This window comes from Rattus norvegicus, chromosome 4 (genome assembly GCF_036323735.1).
Source record: "Rattus norvegicus strain BN/NHsdMcwi chromosome 4, GRCr8, whole genome shotgun sequence".
NCBI lineage: Eukaryota > Metazoa > Chordata > Mammalia > Rodentia > Muridae > Rattus > Rattus norvegicus.
The window spans coordinates 73,287,818-73,304,525 of NC_086022.1; the positions used below are offsets into that span (position 1 = coordinate 73,287,818).

The 16,708-nt window shown below is 38.7% G+C and overlaps 1 protein-coding gene and 1 long non-coding RNA gene across 9 annotated transcripts in view; one reads left to right on the forward strand and one right to left on the reverse strand.

Moving 5' to 3' along the window:
- LOC108350700 (uncharacterized) overlaps positions 1-5,233 on the forward strand; it is a 43,914-nt gene extending 38,681 nt beyond the window's left edge. For all 5 annotated transcript variants that reach the window (XR_010066146.1, XR_010066145.1, XR_005503540.2 and 2 more), the window contains 2 exons: positions 1,958-2,091; positions 5,100-5,233. This is a non-coding gene — a long non-coding RNA (uncharacterized LOC108350700). The remainder of the gene's footprint in view (positions 1-1,957; positions 2,092-5,099) is intronic.
- The window catches only part of Tpk1 (thiamin pyrophosphokinase 1), a 387,559-nt gene that overhangs the window by 117,693 nt on the left and 253,158 nt on the right, over positions 1-16,708 (reverse strand). The window lies entirely within an intron of this gene.

The following is a 16,708-nucleotide window of genomic DNA, read 5'->3' on the forward strand; positions in this document are numbered from 1 at the left end:
CCATCTATCATCCTTTGTGTGGCTGAATTTGTGGAAAGATATTGTGTGAATTTGGTTTTGTCATGGAATATCTTGGTTTCTCCATCTATGTTAATTGAGAATTTTGCTGGATAGAAGCCTAGTCTTGCATTTGTGTTCTCTTAAGGTCTGTATGATATCTGCCCAGGATCATCTGTCTTCCATAGTCTCTGTTGAGAAGTATGGTATAATGCCGGTAAGTCTGCCTGTATATGTTACTTGACCTTTTTTCTCTTACTGCTTTTAATATTCTTTCTTTGTTTTGTGCATTTCGTGTTTCAATCTATTTGGAGTTCTTTAGCCTTCTTGTATGTTATCACTTTATGTTCCAGAAATTTTCTTCTATAATTTTGTTGAAGACATTTATTGGCCCTTTAAGTTTGGAATCTCCACTGTCTTCTACACCTGTTATCCTTAGGTTTGTTCTTTTCATTGTGTCCTGGATTTTCTGGATGTTTTGGGTTACAAACATTTTTGCATTTTGCATTTTCTTTGACTACTGTGTCAATGTTTTCTATGGTATCCTCTGTTCCTGGATTCTCTCTTGTATTCTGTTGATCATGCTTGGGTCTATGCCTCCTGATCGCTTTCCTAGGCTTTCTCTCTCCAGGGTTGTCTCCTTTTGTGCCTTCTTTATTGTTTCTATTTCCATTCTTAGCTCCTAAATGGTTTTTGTTCAATTCCTTCACCTGCTTGGTTGTGATTTACTGTAGTTTTTTTTTTTAAGATTTATTTATTTATTATATATAAGTACACTGTAGCTGTCTTCAGATACACCAGAAGAGGGCATCGGATATCTTTAAAGATGGTTGTGAGCCACCATGTGGTTGCTGGGAATTGAACTCATGACCTCTGGAAGAGCAGTCGGGTGCTCTTAACCGCTGAGCCATCTCTCCAGCCCCCTTACTGTAATTTTTAATGGTATTTTTGTGTTTCTTTTTTAAGGGCTTCTACCTGTTTACCTGTGTTCTTTGTATTTCTTTAAGGGGTTTAAGGATATCTATCATATTCGTGAGATGTGATTTTAATTTGAATCTTGCTTTTCCAATGTATTTGGGTATCCAAGACTTGCTATGGTGGGAAAACTAGGTTCCAATGATGCCAGAGAGCCTTGGTTTCTGTTGCTTAGGTTCTTGCTCTTGCCTCTCATTATCTGGTTATTTCTGGTGTTAGTTGGTCTTCCTGTCTCTGAATGGAGCTTGTCCCTCCTGTGTGCTTGTGAGCCTATGATTATAGGTGTGTCACACTCACAGTAGAACAGTTTTCTCTGGATAATAATAAAGTATAGAGCGTAGTGATCTTTGGTATGTCTCCACTCCTTGGGAGACCAGTTCTCTCTAGGTGGGATTTGGGTGTGGAGAGATGTGTAACAGGGTTAGCTCCAGGGAGCAAATGGAGACTGGAAAGATCCTGTCCCCCGCTGCTCCATGGTTCCTGTAACCTGTACGCTCCTAGTCAGTCCTTTTTTTGGCCAGTTATTGGAGAAAAATTGGTGGTCTCACCTGTGAGCCTAGTATTGAAAGCTCTCCTGGGATACTGGCTTTCTCTGGGAGGGAATTGGCTATGGAGGACTGTGACCCAGGCTTACCTCTACAGCACAGATGGAGACCTGAAAGCTTTTTTTATTTTATTTTATTTTTTCACTTTCTACCTTGTTTGAAATGGGGCCAAACTGTTGTCACTAATACATTTCCCCAGTTAGCTTACCTACAAGAGTCTAGGAATTCTTCCATCTCTGTCTCCCACCTTTGTGTAGGATCACAGGGATCACACATGTCTGCTACCATGTCGGCTTTACATTGCTGCTAGAGTTGAAATTAAGTCCTCACACTTGCACAGCCAACACAGCACCTCTTGAATCATCTTTTGGCTACAGAATGTCTTCTTTTTAAAAATATTTTATTTTGATTATGTGTTCACGAGTGTGTCTGTGTATTAGCATGTGCACATGAGAGCAGTGGTGTGGAGGCCAGCGGAGGAAGAAGGGGCCTGGAGCTGGAGTTACAAGTAGTTGTCAGCTACCTCACCGTGATCCTGAGAGTCTAACTGAACCTCTAGAAGGACATGATGTTAGTAAGTATCCTTAACGTCTGAGCTATCTCTCTAGCATCAGTAGTTAATCTTATGTAAGGAGGAAAAGAAATCATAGGGGTAAATGGCAAATAGCAATGATGAAAGATTATGTGACGATAAAGCAAATGCAGATTGAATAGCCAGTCAAACTGGCCATTAACAAAACATGTGAATCAGGACAGCTATTAGCCTACCCTCCCCACATGAAGCTGAAAGGAAAGAAAACCTAAACCAAACCAAACACCACAATGTTACATAGTTACTATGCATGTGTTTTTGTTTCAGGGCTGGTGTCAGTTAATACTACAATAATGCTCAAACTTCCCATTCAAAACCAGAAATGACCAGAAGCATCAAACTATCAATAAAAGTGTACTCACATTCATAAAATAAACAAATAAATATTAAAAACCAATTAAAACATCCCCTAATTAACAAGGCATAGGACCATATACATTACATTGTTCCATGTATCAATTCAATAATGTCCACACTCTAATTTCCTATCTCCATGTTCTTTAGTGCTTCCTTTCATTTGGGATAGGTCCTTACTCTGTACCTTACTTCAAACTCATGGGGATCCTGCTTCAACCTCTGAAGTGCTGGGATTACAGGCCTGAGCTACCACACCTAATTTAACTAATGCTTCTAACTGCTTTTCCTTTTCTCAATTCCTCTCCAACTTTGTTTCCATATCTATGTAACACACACACACACACAGACACAGACACAGACACAGACACACACACACACCAAATACCACACACACACACACACACACACACCAAATACCACACACACACACACACACACACACACACACAGAAACTGCAAATATATGTAAAGACTTACTTTTTATTATTCATTATGTCTATGTGTGTGAGAATGTACATTTCAGTGCAGATGTGCATGTGAGAGGCCAGATATGGGCATTGGATCCTTTGGATAATCTGGAAGTTGTAGGTAGAAGTTGTAAGTGGACCAATACAGGTGCTGGAAAACAAACTTGGGTCGTCTGCAGGAACATTTAACTATAGAGCAATCTCTTCAGTCACTATAAATATGCTGTTTCTGTATCAACTGAGTTGAACGTGTGTCTTTAGGATATTAATTCAATTTTAAGGTAAAATCATTATCATCAAGAATGAGTAGGGGCTAAAATCTGTAGCATTATTAGTAAGGTTTTACTTTTCCCATGAATATGTTTGTATCAAGCACTAAGTTAAAGTTCAGTCCATGAAACCGTTTTAAAGGGAATGTATATTAAAGATAAGGGGGGTTTAGAAATGAATCTCCCATGTAGCCTGTTAGATGACATGAGACACTATGCTGCTCTCAATGTCCTGTGGCCATACTTTATAGCACTCAGCTGAGCACTGGTGCTTCCCAGGGCAGAAATATTTGTATCTGAGCTGTTAGTTCAATGACTTGAAGGAGGATGTTCCCACTGATTTCTATATATGTCGAATCCCTCAGGGCTTCTCTCATGTAAAGCAGATTCCAGGGTGATTGTTTTCTCAGAGCAGGGTAGTGAAGTAACTACAATGATAGAAGGATCCGTGAGCAGCCATGTCTAACATAGCTCACATCTGTACATTAGTAGCCATATAAGTGCTTGTGCTTCAGTTTTTCTCCAGTGAAACTGGGATACTCATATCTCCATCCTGCATCTGTAGGGACTTACTATAGATGATGAAGATGAAGATAATAATAATAATAATAATAATAATAATAATAATAATAATAATAATTCTGCTAGTAATAGTAAAAGAAAACCAGTTGAGGTAATTAATATAATCACTCAACATGTAATCACACAACATGTTTGGCACACATAGAATCTCAGTCAGCATAAGCCACCTCATCATTTTTGTCTTTATGGAACAACCTTACTGTTCTCCTGATTTGATCACTATTACAAACCACACTTTTAAGCATTTATGAATACAGATGAATCCTTATCATGTACTTGGTAGTATGAGGGACGTCTGTCTGATACAGCCAATTCCTAAGCGAAAGACTGTATGTAGTTCAGAGCTTACATAACTGCATAGGAACATACTTTACTAATTACTGTCAGAATAGGCATATTTGGAAGACAATGGTCAGTTCTTAGCATGGCCTGTGGCTTGTAGTCCACCATGATCATATTCACACAGGAGACAGCAGTTCTCCCATAGTCTCCCAGCATTACCTTGTCAGTGCCCACTTTTGGTTTTGTTGCTTGATTTGCATTTGTTCTGCCCCTTCCACTACTAGGAAGCCCAAACTCACCTGTCTACTTCTAGGTCTGATCTGGAAGGGTCAGTTTCCTCATAACAAGAACATTGATTACATCTACCCCGCCTCCATTTCAACATATTTACAAAGCACAAATGCTAGTGGGGAAGGTTCATTTTCTAATATTAGAGCAGCAGATGTCATTTCAGGTCACATTTGCTTCATGCAATTACCTGATTAAACGGTTTCTTCTAAAGTGCATGACATCATACAAACCTCATAAATTATGCTATTGGACAAAGGAGTGTCAGGGAGAAAGGCAAAGGTTGAGCCTAAAACAGTGACATGTCCTTTATAAATCACGACTAACAGAATAATCCCTAGATAGACTGGGTTCCAAGTGGTTCATCCTTGAAATGACATCATGTCGTAAGTATAAGATTGCTTTGAGAATTAAAAGATTTTTTTAAAACTGGATATTTATAAAGAAATGTATATAGAGACAAAAATATTTTTTCAAACCTCTCTCTAGATATATAAATACAAAGCATTACGTAGTCTAAACTTTTATCATGTTATTTCCAAAAGCTATTTCAACACATGGTTAGGATACAATACACTGGTGCCTCTCCATATTGTGGAGGACTAAGTCACAGTAATACAGGAATAACAATGATGTTTACTGCTGGCCTCTAAGATGTAGTCACAAAAGAGGAAGAAATAGATTAAATTTATATATTCTCAAACATATTCATGTACGTAATCTGTTTCTTTTTATTGTTTATGAGTCTGGAAGATCCTGAAAAGATGGTGGTCATCACGGGATCAGGAAAGAAGGCCATCCCCTGAACATGCAACACTAACAAACAATGTAATTATTTAGAAATAGTAAGTGAAATAAAGCCTTGTAATGCAAAAGAAACTGAATCAAATGAACATAATTAAATATTAATAGCAAAGTCCTGAAAATAACAACAAAAATTATTTCAAGTGGAAATATTCTAGATACTGTATTCCCAGCAGACATAACGACAGGGACATCTGAACAGCAGTCACCCTAAACTCACTTTGTTTTCCAGTTGTAGCAGAACCATGATAACTATAAAAACAGTTACTATCAATTATGTTAAATTATAGACAGGTCATTTTAAATCACAAGGATTTTTGGTTAGAGAAGTAAGAATAGAAAATAAAAATAAATGTAAATGATGGACTAAAGTGTAATTCAAACCATCAAAATTGGCTCAAGATTTATATGTGTATATTCACACACACACACACACACACACACACACACACACACACACACACACACACACACAAATCTATGCCCTAAAAGTCTAGGGGCAATGCTAGCACAGCAATATTGATTATGTTGAAGTATTTAGTGAAACAGCAATTCTACTTTTAAATTCAAAATTCAAAAAAGAAGAGACATCAGAGCTCAGGAACTGTCTTCTACCTGACTGAGGACCTTTACCTTCACGGTGGGGTGAAACCAATTCTCACTTAACATGAACTGCTCCTTAAATTTTGAACTTTAACTTTTTCTTGGGCAGTAACATGCAGCAAATAGTACGTTATAATGTTATATATGTCATGGAATGCAGAAGCAGGAACTCAGAGGCAGCAGCTAAGTCAAGAACTCAGAAGGGAAAACCACTGACTGTCTTTGGTGTGCTGTGTGTTTAACTACAAAGTTCAGTGGCTTGGGAGTTTTAAATGCATTTTCAAATATTTCCAATGTACAATGAGCTTTTGGGATCAGACCCCACTCTAGGCCAGGAAGCCTCTTCATACAGTAAAATGCTTAAGATGTTAAAATAGCTCATTAGTGATTATTAGTTGCTGTATTATGCTACCTATGTTATATATGTATAAGTGAATACAAGTCATACTACTTTGCTGAGAATTTTATATGCAGAACTACTACCTTGTTTTAGTTAGGCAATTAAGTTTTAAGTATTGTTGATTTGGAGGGTCTTGTTTCCTCGGTGTTCTTTATTCCCTCTGGCTCTTAAATTTTCCCCCAAAATATATTTATTTTTAATCATTTTACATCCCAATTGCAGCCCCCTTCCCTCCTCTCCTCTAAATCCCGGCCTTACGAATCCCCTTCCCCATTACACTCTCCCCTTCTCCTTAGAGAGAAGGGGAAGACGCCTCTGGGTACCACCCAATCCTGAGACCTCTAGTCCCAGCAGGACTAGGCAATCCTCTGTGACACCTAACCAGGCATCTAGGTAGGTAACAGAGTCCCAGACAGCTCTAGTTGTTAGGGGACTCACATGAAGTCCAAGCTGCACATCTACAGCTATGCAGAGGGGCTAGATCCAGTCCTTGCATGCTTTTCGGTTGGTGGTTCAGTCTCTGAGACCCCATGAGTTTAGGTTAGTTGACTGTGGCTCCTACATTCTCTCTGCTTCCTCCTTCACAGGGTTCCCTGAACCCTGAAGAGAAGGTTTGCATGGAGACAACCCACTTAGGGCTGAGTGTTCTAAAGTCTCTTACCCTCTGCAGTGTCTGGTTGTGGGTCTATGTATTTGTTCCCATCTTCTACAGGAGGAAGCTTCTCTGATATTAGCTAAGTACGGCACTAATCTATAAGTAAAACAGATTGTCATCAAGAGCCATTTTATTGTTATGGTTTTAGTTTTTGTTTTTAGAACAGTACTGTTTGGTTTTGCCATCAGTTTTGGAATTCTTTTATTGTTGAGAATTGTTTTGTCTATCCTGCTTTTTTTTTTTTTTCATATAAAGTTGAGAATTGTTCCTTTCATGTCTGTGAAGAATTGTGCTGCAATTTTGATGGAGATTGCACTGAATCTGTAGATTGCTTTGGTAAGATGGCCGTTTTTACTATGTTAATCCTACCAGTCCATGAGCATGGGAGATCCTTCTATCCTCTGAGGGCTTCTTCTATTTCTTTTTCCAGGTATTTGAACTTCTTGTTGTACAGATGTTTCACTTGCTTGGTAAGGGTTACAGCAAGATATTTTATACTATATGTGGCTATTGTGAAGGGTGCTGTATCCGTAATTTCTTTCTCAGCCTGTTTATCATTTGTGCTTAGGAAGGCTACTGATTTATTTGAGTGAATTTCATATCCTGCTGCTTTGCTGAAGTTGTTTACCAGCTTTAGGAGCTCTCTGGTGGAATTCTGGGGATCGCTTATGTATATTCTCCTAACATCTGCAAACAGAGATCTATTTACATTCTTTTACACACAGACATCCAATTTGACCAGCACCATTTGTTGAGGGTGCCTCACCTCCCGCCCACTAGTGTGCATTTCTGATACTTAATCAAAAATTACGTTTGCACACATGTAAACATATATCTGGTTTTTCAATTTGATCCAAATAATCAGCATGATTGTCTGTTTTTGTTCCTGTCATTCTGTAGTACAGTTTGAAGTTGGAGATGGTGACTCCTCCAGTGGTCCTTTTAATATTCAGCACTGTGGGCTATCCTGTTTTTGTTGTTTGTTATATGTATGTTTCCATATCAAGTGAAAATTGTCCTTTTAAGATTTGTGTTGGGAGGAATGCCGAATGGCTGAGAAACACCTGAAGAAATGTTCAACATCTTTAGTCATAAGGGAAATGCAAATCAATCAACCCTGAGATTTCACCTCACACCAGTGAGAATGGCTAAGATCAAAAACTCAGGTGACAGCAGATGCTGGCGAGGATGCGGAGAAAGAGGAGCACTCCTCCATTGTTGGTGGGATTGCAGACTGGTACAACCATTCTGGAAATCAGTCTGGAGGTTCCTCAGAAAATTGGACATTGAACTGCCTGAGGATCCAGCTATACCTCTCTTGGGCATATACCCAAAAGATGCCCCAACATATAAAAAAGTCACGTGCTCCACTATGTTCATCGCAGCCTTATTTATAATAGCCAGAAGCTGGAAAGAACCCAGATGCCCTTCAACAGAGGAATGGATACAGAAAATGTGGTACATCTACACAATGGAATATTACTCAGCTATCAAAAACAACGGCTTTATGAAATTCGTAGGCAAATGGTTGGAACTGGAAAATATCATCCTGAGTGAGCTAACCCAATCACAGAAAGACATGCATGGTATGCACTCACTGATAAGTGGCTATTAGCCCAAATGCTTGAATTACCCTAGATGCCTAGAACAAATGAAACTCAATACGGATGATCAAAATGTGAATGCTTCACTCCTTCTCTAAAAGGGGAACAAGAATACCCTTGGCAGGGAAGAGAGAGGCAAAGATTAAAACAGAGACTGAAGGAACTCCCATTCAGAGCCTGCCCCACATGTGGCCCATACATATACAGCCAACCAATTAGACAAGATGGATGAAGCAAAGAAGTACAGACCGACAGGAGCCGGATGTAGATCGCTCCTGAGAGACACAGCCAGAATACAGCAAATACAGAGGCGAATGCCAGCAGCAAACCACTGAACTGAGAATAGGACCCCCGTTGAAGGAATCAGAGAAATACCTGGAAGAGCTTGAAGGGGCTCGAGACCCCATATGTACAACAATGTCAAGCAACCAGAGCTTCCAGGGACTAAGCCACTACCTAAAAACTATACATGGACTGACCCTGGACTCTGACCTCATAGGTAGCAATGAATATCCTAGTAAGAGCACCAGTGGAAGGGGAAGCCCTGGGTCCTGCTAAGACTGAACCCCCAGTGAACTAGATTGTTGGGGGGAGGGCGGCAATGGGGGGAGGATGGGGAGGGGAACACCCATAAAGGAGGGGAGAGGGAGGGATTAGGGGGATGTTTGCCTGGAAACCGGGAAAGGGAATAACACTCGAAATGTAAATAAAAAATACTCAAGTTAAAAAAAAAAAGATTTGTGTTGGATTGTGTTGGAATTTAGATGGGGGTTGCACTGAGTTTGTAGATTGCCTTTTGGAGGATGGCTATTTTTACTACATCAATCCTACCATGAGAGATCTTTTCATCTTCTGATATGGTATTCAATTTCTTTCTTCAATGTCTTCAAGGTTTTATAACTCTTTCACTTGCTTGGTTAGAGTTACCCCAAGAAAGTTTATATTATTTGAAGCTATTGTAAAAGGTGTTATTTCCCTGATTTCTTTTTGAGTTAATTTGTTTTCATATATAAGAGGGCTACTGATTTTGATGAGTTAATTTTGTGTCCTGTTACTTTTGTGAAAGTATTTTAACAGCTGTGTAAAAAAACTATAAACAATTAAACACTACTTCTGAAAGACATGTTTTCAAAAGACACAATAAACTCCAATGGACCTCAGATATGAAACATTCTTCCACTGAAAAGTAGTAGAAGAACTGAGCTTCATGGGGGAGTGGATATGTACTTGCATGCTACATGGATTGTGTGTGTGTGTGTGTGTGTGTGTGTGTGCATAGCCACTTTCTTCCAGAATGAATGCTGAGTTTGAAGAGTTTGAATGTGTATCTTCTTCTCTTTCACATCCCAGTTTATTTGTTTAACCCCCTTCTATATTCTTTACTTTGTGTTTTGGTCATTTTTGGAGTAAATAAAACCATGATACTTCAAAACTCAAAGGTGCAAATACTTAATTGGCCAAGAAGTAGAACAGCCCAGCTGGAGCTTCAGGGGAGCTTTTTATATAGAAACTTTCACTTCTGCCAATCTTCCTTCCAGAGGCTCATTTCATTCTCCTGCTGGTAATACTTAAATCCCTTCACAGCTCATTGATACTGGTTTGGCAACTTTTTGTTTTCAATCAACGAAAGATGCTGAAGCAATGCTCAACTGAGCTATGTACACATGACCCAGTGTACTTATGTCCTTGTCACCAAGGACTATGGCGTGTGTGTGTGTGTGTGTGTGTGTGTGTGTGTGTGTGTGTGTGTAGATGACATCTCACAGTCAGTTTCCACATACTTTACCTAGAATTGGATTATACAAAATTATGAAGACAGCATTCAGATTCATGCTGACGCCAGCTCTTCTGTTATTTCACCTGAACACAGCCTCTCGTGGGTTGCATCAAGTGTCTAACACTGATTCTCTGTCACTCATGGTTGAAAATCAGAGACCAATATTCAAATACGTTTTTATACAGTTTCCATGGAGATAGAATTTTCTATTTCCTCACTGCTTTAGAATCACTGAGGGATTGCTGTAAGGTTTTGCTGAGGGGTGTCTTTCTATAAATCTCTTTAGTAAAAGACTTCTTTAAAGGCAGAGAACTTTTAAAGGTGTAGGTAAGTGGCAGGAACCAGTAGTGTGTTTTGTTCTTTGCCCCTAGGACACGGCATACCCACACTGCTTTAAATCCTCCACTACTGCCACCATCATCTGCATGTAACACACTGCAGCCATGACCGTCCAGTAAGATAGAAGGCAAAGGGCGAATGTTGGGGGTGGGGAGGAATGGTTGGAGAGGGGGAACACCCTTATAGAAGAAGGGGAGGGGAATGGGATAGGGGGCTTATGTCCAGGAAACTGGGAAAGGGAATACCATTTGAAATGTAAATAAGAAAAAAATCCAATAAAAAAAAGAATGAAAAAAAAAAGGCAAGTGGAAAACTAGTTGAATCATGTGAGGTCCGACTCCCAACCTAAGGGCACATGCGACCTGCTTATGAGTCAATAACCAACACCTGGACTGTGAGTATAATCCATTTAAGATTACCTAAATCTTTCATTTCTTTGTATTCTGCCAATATCAGGTAAGTCAATTCTGATAACTGTTATTTCAGGTCTGATAGATATGGAGGTAATTATACATCTTTAAGGAATTGGCAATTAAAGCATTTATCTGAATATTTCTCTTTTGTAGTTAGATTATTGGAAACCCAGGGGAGCAAAAATCTGAAAAGTGCTATGTCTGAGTACTTTTCTTTGTTAAACATTGTGTATGGTAAACTAGCCCCTGATAGGACACTGTCAGATGGTAATGGTTCTTCCCTGGTGGATGGGGATGGAAACAGGCTCTAGGAGCCCAGATATCCCTTTTCTTATGTGGACATAATGAAGAAAAGAAATCCATGAAACTAAATGTGCGAACACCTTGATGTTCAGCTGTCGAGTCCCAACAGCTATAAGAAATAAGATTCTGTTATTTATAAGCCAGCCACTTTATGGTATTCTTTCACAGAGCTAGAGTGGATTATTATACAAAATTAGAAACCTAATATAGATGAAGGAGACCTAGTTTATTTGCAAGAAAGTGTTTATTTGCAAGCACAGTCTAGAAGTTTCAGATTTTCAGCAGAGCTTAAAAAGAGTGGTGTGACCAAGGGCTTCCCCTTCCACTGGTGCCCTTACTATGCTATTCATTGCTACCCATGCAGTTGGAGCCCAGGATCAGTCCATGCATAATCTTTGGGTAGTGGCTTAGTCCCAGGGGTCCTGTTCTCAATTCAGTGGCTAGTGGAAGGGGAAGCCCCTGGTCCTGCCAAGGCTGAACCGCAGTGAATGGGATTCTTGTGGGGAGGCAACAATGGAGGGGGAGGACTGTGAGGGAAACATCCATATAGAAGGGGAGTGGGAGGGGTTAGGGGGATGTTGGCATGGAAACCAGGAAAGGGAATAACATTTGAAATGTAAATAATACCCAATTTAATAAAGATGAAAAAAAAAGAGTGGTATGGAGAAAGATTTTTTTTTCTAAGCAAAATGTAACTTCACACAAACAGAGAAAAGATTAGCAATGGTCATTTTGAAAGATAATCAATGGAACAGTTTTCCCCAGACTTGAAAAGAACTTTAGAAGATTTGACTCAGAGCCCAATGTTGGTCAGAGAACACGTGAAGAGGGAAGGAAGGTGCATGGATCTGTGGAGTTAGGTGAGATAAAGAGAAGTGTAAGAGAAATCTATGTTACTCTACCTCCATTTCATATCCTAACTGAGTAGTAGAGTTCCTAATCACACTGTGACTCAAAATCTGTGGTACATCTCCGGTAAGGTCTATAGGTCCTTCTGTCTGCCCTTGCTCATTTTACTCTATTTCTGAAGTGAACAGTTCTCTTAGAAGGCTTCAGGTACTAAGTGTATAATGCATGCATATGCACTCACACATGCATCTGCACCCCCTCCCCCCCCATAAACTAGCTCCAGCCTAGATTACATAGCCTTCTGCTTTTCTTGGTTCCAGATACACTTCAGTGTCTTAACACACTAGAATTGACTGGCCAGTTTACCATTTTGATAGTAAGTCTCTATTTGAAAGGGCCCATGCATTAATGAGGTTTGTAACCCTGGCATCAACCATCCTGACTCTTCTGACTCTTCTGTGTCTCTTCAACAATGACTTTCAGGCACATGTCCCAAACAAACACTACTATATTTTGTTCATATTCATGATGGCTTCTAAATGTTAGTTGCCATTTCTTTCTGGGATTTCTAAAATTGTCTCTCAACTATTGAAATTGATTATGAATGTCATGTTTTGATAAAATTCCTACTGCTGGACCTTGGCCTACAACACAAACAGCTTCATGGCATTGCAACTGCCCTCTGCTGCTCTTGCCCATAGCCAGGTGTAGTACCTACTGTGCTGCACCATGTTCTCCACAGAGCCACATTAAATATCTATTCCTTCCTTTTTATAATTTATCATTTCATCTGGGAGACTATCCATGAATCACTACCAACTCAATGTCCAATCTGGGTTAGATCTTTTCTCTAAGCTATCTTTATTTCGCTCTGTGCTTGTCACAGTGCTTCAGAATTTCAATGTGTATCTTCCTATTCCTTCCACTCCGAAGACAGTGTTAGAACCATCTCTGCTTTCTAGAACCATCTCAGTGCCTGAGCACTGAGTACTATGACATAACAGGTATTTATAAGAATGCTGCTTGTGCTTTATGCTACAAATCAACAAAACAAAACCTTCAAAATAAACACCTTGGGTATGTAATATTCTTATTTGAAGAAAAATTAGTCTAACTAAGCATAAATAAAACAATAGAGAGAACATTTCTCTATTAACTTAAAGGAGACACTGAAATATCTAGAGAAATGAGAATTCTATAGCTCTGGAATGACTGCCCAATTTTACATTAAAATACAAGGATTTCATGTAACACTTCAAAACTAGCATACAAAATAATAAGTTAGGCTATTGAATTAATGTTTAACCATCTTAGTGCAGGAACCTAGGAGGACAGAGGAAGGAGGACAAGAAAAGAATTGGCTTTTAAAGATTTTCTGGAAAGCCCAGGGATGTTTTACAGAGGTAAACAATCTGGTATCTTCACACCTTCTAGTGCAGAAGTTGTGTTGGTAAAGAGAAGCAAAGTATCCAAAGTAAAGAAGTGAGGAAAGTCAGAGCAATGTTTAGGGCATACACAGAGCACCAAGGGGAAAGCTGCTAATTTCCTTCTGGAGGAGAAAGGAAGGTTGGGAAAGATCAATGAATTTGACCATCTGTAGGTGCAAAGGGAGTCCCTTTTCAGTCACTGCCAGAGAGATACTACATGTGTTGATTAGTGGTCAAGCTGATGCAAGGAATACATACTCATTTGGGAAGAGGGAGCGTCAATAGAGAAAATGCCACCAACACCATATTGGAAGTTTGCAATCCCGTAGAACATTTTCTTAATTAGCGATTGAAGTAGGATGGCACATTCCATTGTGAATGGTGCCCACCGTGGGCTTGTGGTCCTGGGTTGTCTTACATGGGAGGCTGCGAAGGCATGAAGAACAGGCCAGCCTCTGACTGACTTCCCCGATAAAGGACTTCAAGCCATAATACAAAATAAACCCTTCTTCCCAAGTTGCTAATGGTTCTGATGTTTTATCACAGCAATAGAAATACTAAGATGCTACATTTCCACACTAATTTGTATTTTTATTTAACAAATATTACTTTAACTGTGCAAATTTATAAAGAATAAGGTGATAATTTATAATGTTTTCATGTGTTTAGTACAATGGAAAATCAATGATGGCAGCTAACAGTTGGTACTTCTCAGGTATTTTTAGAAGTGTTTTGATTAACATTAAATAATCACCATATTTATGGAGTACACTGTGATATTTCAATGCATGTGTAAAATATGTGCTTATCAAACCAGGGTAAGCAACATCTCCATCTCTTCCTTGTGACCTTTTGTTTGGAACCTACAAATTCTTTCGAGTGACTCACAAAATACATGGGCCATTGTGAAACTGTAGCCACACAGTGTTCTGCAGAATACCACAGTTTATCACTTCTATTTATGGTTAAGGTCACTTCCCCGCATCTTTGCTACCCATAATCTAGCCTCTGGCAATCACTATTACACATTTCAATCAACACTTCTTAATATCTTCGTAAGATGGATCATATGGGATTCATTTTTCTGCATCTGTTCTTTCACTCAGCAAACCATACTCCAGATCCATGTCTTATACTGCAGATGATGGCATCCTAATGCTTTGCTGGACAAATATTAGTCACATATATGACATTTCCTATATTTGGTATTTAGCATTCTATAGAAACACCATATTTTCTTGTATAAAATGTATTTCTACATATGTTGAAATTTCTCTATTGCATAATTTATGCTAGATTCTAAAAGACATGGCAAAACTCAATAATATGATAAGAATACAGCCGAAAAAAAAAGAGATTTTCCAAAAACAAGAATTAAAGTTGGAGAATAAATAATAAGGCTTTCAGAACTGTCTAGAATTGAAAGTTCCCAGTACCCTACGGTAAATCTTGCTGAGATTTACTTCTTTGATGTTATCAAAGATGAGACTGTGCTGGGGATACGTGTATATGGGCACACAGACTTGAGCCCTCAGTTGGCATCAGAAACCATCATGCATGCCAAATTTACCTCATGAATATTCATCTTCTTTTGATCAGACTATTACCATCTTTTTATCATATTCATTACCAGCACTGCAAATGTACACTGCACAAAATGTCAGGACTTCATACAGTAAGTAATTAATCTACTGCGAGGGAGAATGAGAGAAAAAACAAACAGCAGTAAAACAGAACTAAGATCACGAGGAAGGCATATTTACAACATATTTAGACGTTTGCTTGGATGACGTATAAACTGGCAGAAGCCAATACCATGACACCATTCCACATCAGATATGGAAAGCCTAAAGAGAAATCACTGGACAGAGATAGGATAATGTAAAAGGCACACCATATTAATTCCTGGACATCTCATTTCATGGCCATAAATCTTATTAACTTGTATTACAAACTGTCATCAGACTTGGAGATAAAGGATAATTTATGCTTCATTACAGAGCTAATGTTTCTATCCCACTGGGAAGCACAGGTCCAGAAAATGAGAAGGTTTGAATAGGAAACCTGGAACCATCCTGTCCACATGTGCTGTATGGTAAACAAGGTTATATGTTGACCTCAGGAATTCAGCTCAGCACGGGTGTCAATCCCTAGGGACTCAGATCTAAAATACCTATGGCCTGTCACAGAAAGGTTCCTGCTCAGACAGCCCGAGCAGATTTTATTTAAAAAATGTTTTTGAGACAAAATAGAAAATTTGTTTTTCAAGGAAGAATTATTATGCATCATATTTTTAATTTTCCTTCCTCAAATGATAGCTCAAACATACTCATCAAAGCAAATGCTACTTTGGGGTTTCCATTCACCAAGAGGTTTGACCTACACTAACTGAAATGTGCTAATACACAACATAACATGGTGCATGCTGGGAATAGAGCTTCATTCATATGCACTGGACCTGTATTACTGAACCTTTATTTTAAAATCCTGCTTATGATAAACAAAGACACAGAAAGGAGACTAGAAAGGGATTGTGAACTGAAATACACTAAAGGACGCCAAGTGAGCTGCTCACACAGCTCAGCCCTAAATGGCTAAAACAACCTGATCAATCACAAACAATCCCTCACTTATATATGCTATTTACATGAAAATCTCATGCACATACTATCTGAAAGAAAGAGAGAACACCACCGAACCTATGGTTGCTTGATACAGAAGTTTTAAAATAAGTGCATTTTAGTCCCAAGGCTTAGAAGGGTCCTTGATCAGTTAATTTTGTAGATATACACACACCAAATGTGCTTGTTATAAATTACATTCTAAAAAGCACCAAACAGTTCTTAAAAGAGAGTTTATTCCTTTTGGTAGCTATCTTATATGTCTACAATTGTTAAAGAATGTCAAGAAGACATCTGCTCCTAAACTTAACACTCAGAATAGTTAACATTTAGATTGATTTTTTAACTAGTTTTTAATATAGATGTATTTCAATTGTAATATCATCAGATCTGTTTATATGATAAAGATTATTGCTATATTTAGATTTTATTGTTTAGAAAAATCCAGAAAGTAATCTTTCTTAATCTGGGATTATAGTAACAAGGAAAGATATACCCTTAAAATGTACTCAATATTAATGTGCAGATGTAAATTGGCATGCTTGCCTAGCACCTCCAG